This window comes from Larimichthys crocea, chromosome XII, assembly GCF_000972845.2.
Source record: "Larimichthys crocea isolate SSNF chromosome XII, L_crocea_2.0, whole genome shotgun sequence".
NCBI classification, from domain to species: Eukaryota; Metazoa; Chordata; class Actinopteri; family Sciaenidae; genus Larimichthys; species Larimichthys crocea.
The window spans coordinates 1,416,582-1,427,647 of record NC_040022.1 but is presented as its reverse complement, the minus strand read 5'-3'; the positions used below and the strand labels follow the sequence as shown (position 1 = coordinate 1,427,647).

Here is an 11,066-nt window from a genome sequence, read left to right as displayed (position 1 = left end):
CTTAATGTGTTAACTATCCTCCATCCATCTACTGTCTGTAACTGCTTATCCTCACCAGGGTCACAGTGAGGCTGGAGCCATCCCACCTGACTGTTAAGGTGAGAGAGGCGGGTGCCAGTTTATCACAGGGCTGACAAACAGACAACAACGAAAGGTATATATATAGTGTGTGTACGGGGTGTCCACTTATTTTTGGCCAGGTGTAGCCTTGTTTCCGTTGCATGTTTAGTGCACAGACATACACAGTCAGTGATCAGCTGACGGCGTTGGCCAGCCGAGGACCAATCAGAGAGCCCCAACGGACTGTTGCAAAAGTATATAAAAAAGAATAAATAAATAAAATATATAGATATAGAGAGTTCATTAGATAAATAAATAATAAACTGTCAGTAAACACAGATAAAAAAATAAAAAAAATAAAACTTTATTTTAAGTTTGAATCTTTTCGGCGATTGTTGTGGCGTCACCAGCGCGCGACGGCGCCAGACGGGTTCCCTATGAGTTCTTTAAAGGTTCACACACAGACGATGACTACAAGTTTAAAAGCGGCTTTAAAAACCCACTTCGGGTTTGAGAACTCAGGTCCAAGCTGCAGGAGGACGTGGTGAAGGCGGTGGTGAGAGGTGAGTCCGCGGACAGACGTTTAAATTACCCGCAGCGATAACGGTTGTCTCTGTGCTAAACGAGCAGCCGTTAGCTGGTGTGTCGGTTACGGGTGACCGTGTTGACGGTGGCCGCTGTGTGGTTGCTAGTACGACAGGTGTAGCTGTCAAACAGACATTGTAACGTAGCTCACGAGGACAGCTACGTGTTATGGTCTCAACGGTTGTGGTAACTACGACAACCACAGACGCGTTCGGCTAACGGTCACCAGTTAACACGGTCACTGGTTAAACCGAAAACACTCGCTCGTAGCAACAGGCAAACTGAGCTAACCGGCAGTTTTTTCTGTATATTTACACACAAAGCTTGAGTTTGAGTGTAACGCCTGGTTTGTTTCGTCTTCCTGTAGGTGACAGGAGTGTTTTGTGTGCATGCCCACTGGAGCAGGAAAGTCCCTCTGCTACCAGCTGCCTGCAGTCCTGGCTGAGGGCATTACTCTGGTTATATCCCCTCTATCGCCCTCATTCAGGTCAGTGCCTGTCTTGCTACCTTCTCAAACACCAGTTTCTTCCATTTAAACAGGTTCGGGTCACGGTGGCAGCACACACTCCAGCTCCTCCATATATACACAATCTCACTCTTTCAGTCACTACCCAAAGCTCATGATCAGGAAGGTTGGAACAAGACGAACGTCCGGTACAACGTCCAAGTACTGCAGATGCGTGCACTGCCTCCATTTCCCATCACTCGAGAACAAGAATCCCGAGATACTTGAACTCCTTCACAGCAATTTGCCCCAACCCGAGGGTGAGATTGTTGTGGAGGAATGCTGAAGTCAAAGGTCAATGGTGAGGTCAGGAGGAGAAAGGTTCAGGAGCCTCGGATGTCTCATGCTGTATTATTATTGACGCTTGATCAAGGAGATGAAGACATCTCAAAGTTCATCAAGAGTGCCTGAGTGGTCCTACATTCTGCAACTCACCGGGTGGAAAAACCAAATACACAAATACTACACGCCCAGAATTAGTCAAAGAGAATGTTTTTACCATGGAGGTGTTATGTCAGTATATTCTAGTCTGGAGACACAGATGTCTGTACGCAGATTGGAAGTCAACAGCAAGCTATCTATTATGTTTAGGAAGGCACCACAGGTCTCTTGACCCGGCCACCACAGTGTTGAGATAGACTGGCACCTAGTCAAACACAAAACAATTAATACTGCGCGAGGACCTCAAGGCCCACACGGACCTCGTTAAAGAATAGAAATCCATAACAGAGATGTAAGATCTGTGTGTTAATCCCATCCTGTGTTTCTTCCCCAGGACAAGTGAACCACCTGAAGAGTCTAAACATCCCGGCATGCTCCATCAACTCCAAGCTCCCGGCAGGCGAGCGCCGCCTCATCCTGGCTGACTTAGGGAGCAGCAGCCCCAAGCTGAAGCGCTCTACATCACCCCGGAGATGGTGGCGTCTCCTTCGTTCCAGCCCTGCCTCACGGACCTGTGCACCCGCGGTTTGTTGTCTTACCTGGCTGTGGACGAGGCTCACTGCGCTCACAGTGGGGTCACGATTTCAGGCCGGACTACCTTAAACTTGGCGGGCTGCGCACCGCTTGCCAGGGGTTCCCTGTTGGGCTCTGACGGCGACAGCGCCCAAGAATGTACAAAAGGACATTGCTCAGTCGCTGAAGCTGAGCTCGCCGCTGTCTTGTTACGCCTGTCTTCCGCAATAATTTGCACTACGATGTGATCTTCAGGGAGATGCTGCCAACCCCTACGTCCACCTCCACGCCTTCGTTAAGAAGTCCTGGCTCTGGCGACCGGGTCAATGCACAGGTTTGTAGACTTGACTCTGTGAGGTGTTTGTGTGGAGTTTGCCTTTTAGTCCTCCGTCATCTCATGTTTTCTCAGGCTCATGTCGGCACGTACACAACAAACACGTTGTTTACAGGATAGAAAGAAAAACAGTACAGTGATGCGTTAAATCCAAAAGGAAAGATTCAGTCACGAAAAAGAAAAGTTTATAATAAAAGAATAAAACACGGCATAACGTGGCGTAAGGAGACGAAACGATATGATCAGTCAACGAAACATTGGCGCAAGTGCACAGGTAAAAATAAGGTGTAACCATGGAAACACACCCCCTCCTGTGCCAATTACTGGAAGTTATAAGCATAATGTTTCCACTGCACTAGTTCTCAGTGTAAGCTCAAGAAAAGCCACTTTAAGTTTGGCAGATTGAGCAAAATAGAATCTTAAAAATATTTTGAGGACAAACTGATATCTAGATTTGAGAGTTTTTAAAACTTGTACCTGTACATGTGCGTGATGTACACTGTGTGCAATTTTACAGTGCCATGTGGACAAAATATCTAATGCCGTGTTTGACAGTGACATGTTTACCTCAAACATATCTTAATTTCTCTATGCAAAAAGTCTGTATGTCGGATTTATCCAACAATGCATGATAAATCTTTTTAAAAGATCCATTTTTTTTTACCAAAACATCACTCAAATAATGTCTCAGCTCTCTGACTGTCTTTCTGTAATACTTTCTATTACTACTATACTTTCCTCGAATGACTGATTTAAAATGAGTTCTGAAAACCGGTGTCGGCTTACATCACAGCAGTTTTAAGTACCTTAAATTTCGCTCAAATTCAACTCAAAAAGTTGAGACACAATACGTGCGTACGAGGCATTTACTGCCGACAGTTTAATTTAAGCCAGCATCTGCCCGCGGTGATAAACGTCTCCAAAACCAGAGTGGAGCCTGGTCAATGGATTCCCCTTGAACACGAGCGTAAGCACCCTGGTTTCCTTAACCTGCTGTGTGTATATTTTGTGAACAGGGTTGTGGGATGTGTACTGTCGGACCAGGGAAGCCTGCGAAACTGTGGCTTACCAGCTGACCAAGCTCGGAGCTTGGCCAAGGCTTATCAGCAGGTTAGGCTTTTTTTCCTCCATGTAGGTTGTAGGATTGGAAACACAAAAATATGTTTGGCTCACACGTTTTAATTTTATGCTGCAGGTCTGAAGGCGGGAGATCGCACAGAGGTGCAGCAGGTGGGGATGCAGGGAAGGTGCTGGTTATTTGTGGCCACCATCAGCTCGGTATGGGAGTAGCAAGGCCAACGTCAGGTGAGGCAGCGAGGTTTCACTGTATTATTTTGTTGGAAGGCGAGTGAGCATGTGCTAATGTTTGTGTTAATCCTGCAGGTTGTAGCTCACTGGAATCTGGCGAAGTCCCTGGCGAGTTATTACCAAGAGTCCGGGCGAGCTGGAGAGACGGGCTGCCTCCTCCTGTCGCACATACTACTCCCCAAAGAAAGGAGCAGCTTAACTCCTCATCCGCCAGGAGATCGGCCGCAGACAGGTCAGCTTAATAATAAACGAGAATTTAAAACGGCGGGAGCTCCTTTTGAAAAAAACCTAAAGCAACATTTTGTCAATGTGTCTGCAGAAAAAACGCGGCTCGGCGAAGGAGACTGACAAAGCAGCATCACAGCTTTGAAGCCATGGTGTCGTTCTGCATGCAAGAGGCGTAAGTACAGAATTAAAACACACACACACACGTCAACAAAAACACAAACATATGCAAGCAGTTTGTTTATTTACATAAATCTGTAGATTAAAGTGACACCATGACATGAAGTTCTTCACCCTGTGCACCTTTAAACATGCAGGTTTATACACACTACATATACTACTCTGCTCTTTTCAAATAAAATCATTCGCTTGTGTACAGCAGAGGGCAGTTTGAACTGTCTTTTAGGTTTCATTGTGAAACGTCAAGGAACACTTGCACTTGTGGCAGACAGCTCCTCCTCGGAGGAACTATCTAAGTCTGAGGATCACGCTTTAAGGAACAATATGTACTTTGCTCCAACAGTATATCTAGTGTTAAAAAATGACGGTGCAGATTCAAAAACACTGCCGAGTCGTCTTGTAATGAGGAATATTGAACTGTCTCGAACTGTCTTCACTTCAAATGCATCTCCAATATTTCTGTTGTTTTCTGCTCACAGAGCGTTTAGGACGTCAACCCGCTTTGTTTCCGTCTTCATGAGCAGTCTTGAGTCTCGTCTGTAAGGCGGATTTGAAAGAACAAACATACTGGCTGTAGTACTTTGTCAGCAGCTCAATTTCAGTTGAACAAGGTCTTTATGGTGATACAGTCATATTTTTACATATTGTTCCTTTTTTAAGAGTGACTCCTTTTCAAAGAAACACATTAACAGTTTGGCTTTCCTCTTCAGCTCTCACTGGAACTGCTCGTTAATACATTCTTATAGTCCATGTATTGCCTCATTATTATTAAGACACTTTGTGCTGCCCTGCCTTCGTGTAGGTCATGAGCGGTTGTTGTCGTTGCCCCGTAAACGCAGGGATTCTCCAAAGAATGTAGCTTCTCCTGAAAACCTGGCAGCTGCAGCAGGTGTGTCTGGCTCCTTCTTCTCTTGTTTGTCAGCTGCTTTGTGTTGTAAGGGCTGGGCTCCTCTAGTGCCAGCAAACACACCCTGCATGAGGCGAAAGTTCCATGTCTGTCCTTGATTGTAGCCACGAGGACGTTTGCTCAAAGTCGAGCCCCTCATCTTGGTGGCGACAGCAGCAGCAGCAGCAGACACCAGGTCACATGTTATGACCAGGCGACCACTGCAGGGAGAGGAGATAAAAACATCATGAGCAGCTCCGTCTTTATAAACAACAGACAGATGAGTAATAATAGAGAGCAGGACTCACAGATGAAGGTCAGGAGGACAAAGAAAGCTCCCAGCTCTACCGGGCTGGCGTCGGGCAACCTGCAGCTTGAACCAAATCTACTCAGGAGGCTGAGCGTCTCTTCTCGGGCATCCATCCTAGTGAGGCAGGGACAAGTTGTAGACACTTCCAGTGAAAGGGTCACGCTTGAAGTTATTTTACACAGTTAAATGATTTTTGCCTGCGTCTGTGTCATCAGGATGGACTCATGTTGCTTCTCGGACATCCGGGTGTGTTGACACGGACGCATAACTTTCAACAAGTGTTTAACAGTCTCGATCTTTGTTTGGGAGCAAGCGGGAAAGAAAGGCAGCGAGGAGTGCACAGATGTAAAGCATGTGGTTTTTCTAGCCAAGTGTGAAAGTCTGAAAGTGAATCCAGTGTAATGATACAGCGGGGAGGGGGGGGCGGTGCGGCTGGTTCAGGGTGTTGGAGCATACCTAACAGGTTAACCCTCCGTCAGACTGTTCGACAGAAGACTCCCCTGACAGCTTTTCATGTGTACAGACGTAATGTGATTTTAATGGGTGTTGTTCAAGTGTCGAGTTGTAGTGATAAACGGCTGAAGTGGCACTGGGTGTGGGACAGTCTGTGGGGCCGCAGTTTGTTTGTTTTGTTGGACTGAATCACAAACATTATGAAATATTACCGACACTTTCATCTTTAAATGTTGTTGTTTTTGTGTAGACCGCAGGAGACCAGGAAGCTCTTTAGTGGAAGATAATCAGGACCAAATAAAGATTAAAGAGAGAGTGATGCCATAAAATATGTAGCTGGAGCCTTAGCAGCTCGCCTGGCTCTGTCCAAAGGTAACAAAATCCACCTAACAGAACCTCTAAAACTCACTGAGGTCGTCAAAAATTGACACTCGATACACGTGTTTAAAAGGATTCAATAAGCAGAACTGTAAAAACACAGATCTGCAGTCAGATTTTCAACTCAGGCTGCAGAGATGAAGCAGCAGGAAAAAAAACCCTGATGAATAGTGATAATAATGTTAATTACATTAATAAAGTTTCCAGTCTCAGTTTTATAACAGAAACTTGTTAGGCTCCACTGGTTACCTGGCAACTGGTCGATCCAAAAATATAAAAAAAAAAAAAGTTTTCATGTTATTCAGTCCAAAACAAAGTCAGGCTGTTTACTGTGTGGCATTTCCCTGAAAGTAAGTTTAATTTATTGGCTCCAGCGCGGCTTCATGTGACCTGTCAGTTACTTTTGTTCCCTAGTAAAGAGTTGTAAACAAAATGACGGTGAAGCGGTAAACAGCACTTCTATAAACAAAATCTTCACGGAGCAAAATTCTTTGCGGGGCTGCTCTTGCGGGAATATCGCATATCTAATACAGCTGAGTGTGACTGAGTGATTTCAGTTGTTTGTTCCAGTTTGGTGTGGTGAATTCTCACGAACCTTTTTGAAGTGCTTTGAGATTTTACGATGCCAAACTGCGGCGGTCATCCTTGAAACATACATAGTTATTTAACGAGTGTGCCATGGACGTTCTGCGCTGTCGCTGCTGGTGGAAGTTATTTACCTGGTTGCATCTATTTTTGAATATTAAATTCATACTTTTGAATATGTAATGTGCAGACAGTGAATATCCAGCTTTTAGCCAAAGAGCAGACTTATTTTAACTTCCCAGTGTGTGTGTGTTTGCACCTAACAAGTCTTTGTAGTATTTAAACACATTCCACATTCTTCTAAATGGAGTATTTCACAGTGAAACACACTTACTGTCGAGAACTTGTTGTCCTCAAACGCTCAGCCGAGCTCAGACTAACAAAGAAAACAAAACAGAAATGAGCCGACCAGTTGATGAGGAGGAGACGTCGGGTAACTCCTTCAGGGAAGAAGTGTTTATGTTTATCACAGCGTGTCTTTATTTGTTGCCGAGTCGTGTGGTACGTCATCGGAGGAGGAGTCCTCGACGAGCGACAGAGATAGCAGAGATTAGAGTTAGGAGGGATAATTCCTCAGTACTGATGACTGTCTGCACGTGGAGCGGAGGAAAAGTGAGATGAAAACCAGAAACACAACATTCACGCTCCTCTTAATCTTTCTTTCTTTGCTTCTCAGGTTTGTGCTCTCCTCGTCTCCGTCGTGTGTTGGTAGTGACACCAGAGTTATTTCTCTGCCGTGACTTACTTTAGTTTGTTCCCTCCTCCTCAGCAGTCACTCCCTGGGAGTCTTTGTGTGCCTCTCTGTGTCCCCCCCCACCTCTCCTCTTTCACGGCAGTGCAGGCTTTTTCCATTCCAGCAAGGTAGTTAGTATGTCGTTGAAGTGGCGCTGACAGGGCTCTAACTGACTCCGTGTGTGTTACATAAGGAGGGGCAGGAATGAAATGAATAAGAGTTTTGTGTCTCTGGGAAAAGGACTAATTTCCAATCAAGATTAATTCACTCTAATGAATTCTTATTTTCAGTCAATGAAGAAGTACTGAAGTCAACATAAAGGATAATAAGACTAGTGTTGTTAGGTTTGTTATTTTTTTTCATGTGACCAGCGAGCCTTATTGACCTATTCATAACAAACATCGATCAGGTCGCGTGTGACGGTTACACAATAGCTGACGGTCAATGAGCTCTAGATTATCTGTGTATGATGGAGAATCCGCTGTGAGCTCGGAAACTATCAGGCTCTTTCTGTTTTTAGTTTAAAGTTGGACAAATGTCATATAATCACACACAGGAAACAGAAACTGTGCAGACTAACCCAAAAATAAAGGGTGGGGGTGAGGTGAGGTGGAAGATGAGTGGTTAGGGTTGAACCATCATTACCTCTTCTTCAGTTACAGGTGTAGTGTTGTATAAAAGGGGCTCAGGTCTTCATGAATCGTGTGGCTCTTATCCATCTTGTTGTTGATCTTAAGAGTAGACTTCTGAGCCTTTAATGGGACATAATTCTGACTATAATACCTGATTCTCCAAATGAAGAGACTATTCTCTTGAAGATCTTTGTTTAAGCACAAAAGCATCGTCCAGAGCGTAGAAAGTTTGAACAAGACCCAAACGTGGATATGACTACTGGTTTGCCTTTACACACCGAGGGCAGGAAGGGTCTGCTTAGGATATTCTGTATATCTGCTAGTCTGCATTGGTCAGATGGCCTATCGGCTGTGGCGAGCACATGGAGATAAGTATTTTATTATTAAGTTCCCCTCCCCGCGTCTCAATGTCTACATTTCAAAACTTAACTCGCTGTCTGCGTCTGTTTTGTTTATGTATTCTTATTGCAGGAGCTGTATCACTGTCCTGTCCTGACAGGTCTTGTCTCTCCATCTTCCCACCAGTTGTTCGCAATGCCACCATCTCCAAGTTCTTCGGAGACAAGACGCCAAACTGCGCCGGACCTGCGACTACTGTCGTAACCCAAAGCTGTACGAGCGCAGCTGGAGAAGGCGCTGCACTCAGCACCAGGACCGAAGCTCAGAGCAAACCCAGGACCGTTCGGTTTCCAGCCAGGCCTTTACGAAGGAGGGAGGAAGGGCTAGGCTTTGAAAGGAGGTGACTTTAGTGACGCTGTCGAAATTGGGTTTAACAGTGAACCTGTAGATGACTCTACCTACACCTCGCAGGTACGATGAATGGGAGGGCGGCGGGAGTGAAGATGACGGCGCAAAGGAAAAAGGAGTTCTCCGACCTCTTCAAGAACAGATGAAAATGCGAAAGGTGATTGACGCACACACTCTTTTTACGACTAGAAAAACAACTCACGCAGGGTTTGTTTTGTGTCTTTTTTACATCTGTTCGCCAGCTGTTGCAGCAGGAAGGTATGTTGGGGCTGTTGAGGCCCTGTAAGTGGGGATCGTGGTAATCGCTCCCACATGTTCGGTGGAACTGGCGCAGCATTGAAGTAAAACTCAGCGTATCCAGTGGAGCCCGTCCAGTTTACAATCAAAAGCAGGAATGCCATGATTGTAAAGGAGGAGAGCGACCAAGAGAGGATGAAATGAAATATGTTGCTAGATTAAATGCTTAGAAACAGTGTTTGGAGGATACAGAACAAAGCAGGTGGAGGGTGGAAGATAACATGCTGCTGCTCTCTTTTGATGGTCGACTCGCGACACGCTTACTGTAACTCGCTCCGGACGAGCCTTCAGCCGGCACAGTGATCCAGAGCTGATAAATAGCCCAGAGCTCCCTGTTACCCTGTGATAGCTACCTGTGACAGCCCCACATAAACTAAATTCTGCACCACCCTACTTGAATGTCCTCATATACAGCGTGTGTACCTCTCCAATGAACGATGCCTGGCTTGCCACCCGTCGCTCAGGACAAAACTTTGTCGTCCTCTCCTACCTTTAAAAACCTCCTGAAGACCGAGCTCTCAGAGAGGAACAACACGCCAACATGATAGTTTTCCTTTGTTTAAGTCGCTTGGATAAAAGCTAAATTACTTAATGTAAATGAGGAAATGATGAACTTTTAGTAATCTTTGCGGAGCATTTTGGGGTAGTGACCGGAATAAATTGACAAGAAACGAAGTAGAGAAGAAAACTTGCTGAGCTCGAGTCTCAGTGTTGTGGCCTTGGTCCAGTGGTTCAACCCCCCCGTCATGCAGTCGCTGTACAAAATACATATTCAAACAGGTTTATTTGGCGGTGAAGGGTTAAGTGTGATGTGCATATTGAATCTTCTTCTTCTTGTAGAAGTTACTTTAGTTGTTGGCGTAATTAACTTGTCTGTGCTTGTGTTTCTGCAGGCAGTGAAGGTCCGAGGGAAGACTTTGCTCCTCCAGTTAAAATCAAGAGAATAATTAAAATAGTTATGACTGGACGTCCGTCGGTGCTGTCACGTAACCGGTCTGTGTGTCCCTGCTGTGTGTAGATGCTGACTGTCCGCCAGAGAGGCCAGCAGTCAGAGGATCCCAGGCCACCGTGAAGGTAAACAACACAGCACTCGACACATTCCTCATACGCGCTGCGTCATTAACACGTCCGAAGGAATTCAGTGACTCATGTGTGATGAGAGGTGAATGGAGACTGTAGATGTAAACAACCAAGAAGAAAAAAGAACAGACTGTGGGAGATTAAAACACTCTTCTCAGGCTCATCAGAACAGATTTTAATACAGTAAAAGTGAGCGTTATGAGCTGAATCTGCAGCCTCACTGTCTGAATCCCGCTGAACAACAACAGATAAAATGATACAAATATGTCAAAATATGTCTTTAAAATGCCAGTCCGGCTCAAACTTTTATGTCGATACAGGGTCAAAATTGTAAAGAATATCACTCAATTGAACCTTTTTTTTTTCCTCTCAAATTAATGCCGTAAACTGATTACAATAATTTATTGCTTCATCTATGTGTTATTAAGACAGTGGCATGATCCATCTTTTAGTTTTTTTGGTTTACGCTGTAAATGTTAGGTTTATTTCAGGCAGAGAGCACTGCCTGAGCCTCTGCAGGAGGCGTTACATGCCCACCAGGGGGCAGAAGAAGATCCATTCAAGTAATCTCATCTCCCACACCAACACAACACACACACACACAACACCACACACACACACACCACACATTTAAACAGCACAGTGTAATTTCCTGAAGAAGAGTCGTCCTACAATAGTCCCTTCATGTCTTCGCCCGACCTCTCAAGCTCTCAGCTGCACGAAGTCCTGCATGTCTTCCTCTTCTCTCTTCTCATGTCGCCTTCTCCACCTCTCACATGTCTTTCTCCATTTCCCACCAACTCTCAGCTCACTT

The 11,066-nt window shown here is 45.2% G+C and overlaps 1 pseudogene; it reads left to right on the top strand.

The window, feature by feature from the left end:
• Nucleotides 1-813: 813 nt before the first annotated feature.
• LOC113747021 (ATP-dependent DNA helicase Q5-like) lies at nucleotides 814-10,244 on the top strand (annotated as a pseudogene).
• The last annotated feature ends 822 nt before the right edge of the window (nucleotides 10,245-11,066 follow it).